The 5562-nt window shown below is 28.7% G+C and overlaps 1 pseudogene; it reads left to right on the forward strand.

The window, feature by feature from the left end:
• The first annotated feature begins 282 nt into the window (after positions 1–282).
• LOC108459010 (probable CCR4-associated factor 1 homolog 7) lies at positions 283–5204 on the forward strand (annotated as a pseudogene).
• Positions 5205–5562: the final 358 nt, after the last annotated feature.

A 5562-nucleotide genomic window follows, 5' to 3' on the forward strand; every position in this document is an offset into this window, starting at 1 on the left:
TTCCACATTTCACAATTTAATCCCTAATTTACATTTTCACTAAAAATCACTTAACAAAACTTATATAACTATCATCAAACATTCATAATCTATCACCAAACATCAAAATACATGCTTATTGATCAATGGGAACTTTCTAAATCTTTAACAGTTTTGCAAAATAGTCCCTAGGCTAGCTAGACCTACTTGCAACGTTCTCAAAAATATAGAAATCATTAAAAACGGGTTAAAAATGCATACCTAATTGAAGGAGATTAGCTTTCCAAAATTCAAGCCCTAAAAATGGCTTTTCTTCACTCAAAATTCGGTGGAAGAAGACGATTAAAAGATGGTACAAATTTGTTGTTTTTATTTAATTTACCTTAATTATCAAATTACAAAATTAACCTTATTATTTAATCATATTTAACATCCATTTTAAGCCCATAAATGTCCACTCACAATTGAAATGGTCTAATTACCACATAAGGACTCTCACTTTAAGGTTTTATAGTTATTAAATACCTTTAGCTATTAGAACATCACTTTTGCACTTTACGCAATTTAGTCATTTTTATCAAATTGACTAATTAAACAATAAAATTTCTTATCGAAATCTTCACACAAACATATTATCATGCTGTAAATATTAAAATAATAATAAAATAAATATTTCAACTTCGGATTTGTGGTCCTGAAACCACTATTCCTATTTAACTAAAAACAGGCTTTTACACTTTTATAGCCATAATATCTATTTTTTTCTTTCTGTTTCTGCCATTTCCACTGTTCTTGCCTTTTATTTCTATCCTTTTTCTTTATGTTTTGCAGGTGAAGGTGCGCAGTCAACGGCAACGGTGGGAAACACACCTTTGCTATTTTGGTGTAATGGCGGTAGGGGCGCGTCAGGGCTCGGGCAGCGTGCCTGCGAGGGACCGATGCTGGAAGCTAGGGTTTTTTAGTTTTACTGGAAGATAGTTTAGTCTATGGGCCATTAGGGTTTTTTTCATTTGGGCCGTTTGGGATTGTAAATTTGGGCCTGATATTTTTGTAAATTGACTGTTGTAATGGACTATATTATTTTGGTTTTTTTTTCATTTGGTTTCTGTTTGGACCGGACGAAATTGGGTACTTACAGTGTAGATTATTCATTTCCTTTTCTTTTATTTTCTAAAGAATAAAATTAAGCAAATGATAAAATTGATTTAAACCTTCTTGGATATTCCCAAGCAAGCTTGATTAGAAGTTGAGCATGGATGAACCGAAGAGAGAAAGAGAGCATAAAACCAAACTGATTTGGGTAAAGTTGAGGGTAAGTTTTGTATGATGGTCGTGTTAGTCATTGAGTGTAAAGCTCCTTTGAAGAATACGTGAAACAGTGTAGTTTCAATAGGGTGAAAATGTTGTAAGTAAGATAGATAAGGTGGTTATGGGGGTTAGTTAGGAGGTTAAGGGAACAGGCTGGGAAAACTTTGTTAAAGGTGGACCGACATAAGTCATGATTGACGAGGGCTTTGTGTGAGGTGAGTTTGTGGACTATGTCATTGAGAGATCCAAATTGGTTTGTTAAAGCGATGATGGACGATGATGGTTTGTAATTGTAGGGTGAGCATATGCGAAGCAAGTTTTATTTTGATTTCAACTTTCGCCTTTTCTTTTTTTCATAAACATGAAAAAGTTTCAACAAATGAAAAATATAGAAAAACTACATTAAAAGAAATGGAGGAGGGAAAAAACCAAAGGGAGAAGCAAAAGAGAATGGAAAAAAAAAAGGAAAGATAAAAAAACATGAAAGAAAAAATTAAATTGCTCAAAACGAAAAAAATATGGGGACCAATTGTATAATTTAACCTAAATTTTTTGTTTGAAATGGTGATTTAACGTGTCATGTCAGCTTATTGTTACACTGTTAATGACAATTAACGACTCAATGACCAAAATGTTACAACACGTTAACATAAGTAACTAAAACGTACCATTTCAAACATAAGTGACTAAAATGTAACATGAAGTAAACAAAAGTGATTGTTTTGAAGTTTACCCATTTTTATTAAATTCTAAAAAGATATTTAAATTTCCCTAAACCCTAAATTAAAATTTAAATACATTTTACATTTTATAACATTTTTAATTTTTATATATTATTTTGAATTTTAAAATTTAAATTAGATATTTTAAAATTTAATTAAAAATATTTTTATGATTTTTTTACATTTTAATCAATATAACTTATATATAATATTAAAAAGACAAGTGATGTATTTTAATAGTGGCACGTGGTGATCAATGTCGATCAATGCCTAATCAACTCTGGCCAACTAAAACACTATTTACTTTGATTGGTCGTTGATCGAGGCAGTAATCGATCACGTGGCACTATTAGGATACACTATATGTCCTTTTTAATATTATATATATTATATTGATTAAAATATAAAAATCATATATAATATGTTAAAAATTAAAATGTTTAAAAATAATTTTTATAAAATTCTAAAATATATAACTATAAATTTTAAAATTCAAAATTATATATAAAAACGGAAAATGTAATAAAAATCGAAAAAGTATTTAAATTTTGCAAAAAAAAATTGAAATTTAAATAACTTTTAGAATTTTATAAAAATATTTATTTTAATATTTTTTAAAAATACAATTTTTCATAATTTTACATTTTGTAATAATATTATTAATTTTTGAAGATGAGAGATGACACTATTATAACGCTAGTTATGGATTTTGGGCTAGTTTTCTATTTCTGTTACAATTGAAAAAGCTTTTAAAATAAATGTTTTTACAAAAAAATTATTGTTAATTTTAGAGTTTTATATTGCTACCTAAAATTATAATTGAATGTTAAAATATTATTTTTAGACATGATAATAGAAAGTAAAAAAATAGTTAATTTATATGATATTTAAATTATTTAATATAATGATATATGAAATATAAATTTTAAACACCTTTTAAACAATTAATATAAATTATTTGTAAAACTAATAATATAAAATATTTTAAAAATTAAATATAATAATACATAAGATTTAAATAATTTAACATAATGATAAATGTATTAATAATCCAATATAATGATAAATGAAATGTTTAAATAATTTAATGTAATGATATTCTATTTTATATACTTTTAAATAGTTAATATAAATACAAAATATTTTAATAATTTTTACGAAACGCAAAAGTTAAAAGCACTCAACTTTTGCATTTAGGTGGAAAAATACTTTTTGTCTGCACTTTTGACTCCAAAAATTAAGTACTCTCTATTGCTTTTGTAGAAAAAAAAATTTGGCTTGAAAGTACTTCTTCACCGCAATGGAGAACGCACCCTAGTTTATATGCTATGAGTAAGTGTGAATTTAATTTTATACTTTAATTTGATTAATTATACATTTCAATTTCAAGTCTTAATCTTAATATAAATAATAATAGTTAAATTTGTTTGATTAAATTTTGTTATTGTTCTTGTATATGTAATATTGTAGATTTAGTCCATATCCACTAATTTGATTATTTTTAGTTTTTATATTTTTTTACCCAAATGATATTGAAGAATCAATTGACTAAATCTTTTGCAAATTATATATAGAAAAAAAGCTAACATAATATTACGTATGTGAAAATATGTTCGTCGATAAGATTTTAGTAATAAATTTAATGATTAATATTTTTAAAAATAAATGTCTACTATTTATCTTTAAAAATAGCTAATATTTAATTATGACTAATACTTTAAAATTCAAAAACATAAAAATTAAATTCACATCTTACACTAGGATTGATGGCAAGACTTAGTTATTTTTATTTTTTAACGAAAGGTTCAAAGGCTTTCCTTTTCTGACACATAGATATGGTGTTTTGGACCATTTTACCAAAAAAAACTCATTTCTTACTTTATTTACGAAAATTGGCTACTTATTTTATTATTTCCTGGAATGGGCCGAAAACATTAAAGCTCCGTTTGTTTGCCAGTAAAATATTTTCCGGAAAAGTTTTTCAGCTTTTTCTAATGTTTGTTTGGCTAAAAATAATTTACTAAGGTAAAATGTATTACAAAACACGGGAAAAGAAGCCCATAATTTAGGAAAATGTCTTACCCTTTTTTATTTCGGTAGGAAATTTTTAGGAAAAGAAACCAACACTGATCTTCCCTTTCCCTTTCCCTTCCCCTTCCCCTATCCTTGACACCCCGATTTTTTGCTTACCGTCAGCCAACAACGATTCTCAACGCCAGACGCCGACGTTCATCTTTGATTTTCTCAATCTTCACCTTTCGTTGTCAAAATCTGCACTGGTGTTCATCTTCCTCTCTCGAAGCTAAGAACGAAAAAAAATTGATATGGGGAAAGGGTGTTGTCTTTTCTGATGTTCAACTTTGGTTTGTTGTTAGCCGGTTCGAGGAAGGGAAAAAAAAGAAATATCTGTTAATTGTAGTTGATAATCTAAATGAAGAGTTTGCTTTGATCCATGAAATTGTTGATACTTATAATTATGTGGCTTTGGATACTGATTTCCCGGGTGTGGTTCTACGCCCTGTGGGAACTTTCAAGAATATAAATGATTATAATTACCAAACTTTGAAAGATAATGTTGATATGTTGAAATTGATCCAATTGGGTCTCACTTTTTCAGATAAGAATAGGAACCTTTCCATTTGTGGCACTGATAGCTTTTGCATTTGGCAATTCAATTTCCGTGAGTTTAATTTAAGCAAAGATATATTTGCTAGTAATTCAATCGAGTTGTTGCGCCAGTGTGGGATTGATTTCAAGAAGAATAACGAGAAAGGTATCGATGTGAAGCGATTCGGTGAGCTTTTGATGTCATCTGGGATCATGTTGAATGATGATGTCCATTGGGTCACCTTTTATAGTGGATACGACTTTGGGTACTTGCTTAAGCTTTTGACTTGCAGGAGTTTGCCTGATAGTTAAGCTGGGTTTTTCGATTTGATCAAGATATATTTCCCCATGGTATACGATATTAAGCACATGAAGAAGTTTTGCAACAGCCTTCATGGTGGTTTGAACAAGCTTACCGAGTTGTGGAAAGTGGAAAGAGTCGGTGTGTGCCATCAAGCTGGTTCCGATAGTTTGCTCACCTCGTGCACCTTTAGGAAGTTGAGAGATAACTTTTTCAACAGCTTTATAGAGAAATATGCAGGTGTATTGTATGGCCTAGGTGTCCAGAATGGACAGAATACTAATTAAAAGAAAATAATTAGAAAAAAATGTTGGTGGATGTAGACTACTTAGAGTTTGAGCCTGAATTTTTTTCGTATGCATTGTTAAAAAAAATGTATAGTTGATTTAGCTGTGACTTTTCTCCTTTTGCTTTCATTATAACTGAAACCTTAACTGGTTTTTCCAGTTGAAGTCCAGTGTAAATTACGCAGTTAGTGTTTCTATCTTTTTCAATAATAATCATAATCATTTGCATCTTATTGACTTAGATTATATTTCTACAGTTTGTGTTTATTTCTGCAAATTTCAATTTATTTCAATTGCTAGCTGCACTGGGATCCTCTTGAATAATCTTAGAACTTATTTGTATGTTGTACAATTGGCC

Source organism: Gossypium arboreum, chromosome 8 (assembly GCF_025698485.1).
Source record: "Gossypium arboreum isolate Shixiya-1 chromosome 8, ASM2569848v2, whole genome shotgun sequence".
In the NCBI taxonomy this organism is placed as follows: Eukaryota; Viridiplantae; Streptophyta; class Magnoliopsida; order Malvales; family Malvaceae; genus Gossypium; species Gossypium arboreum.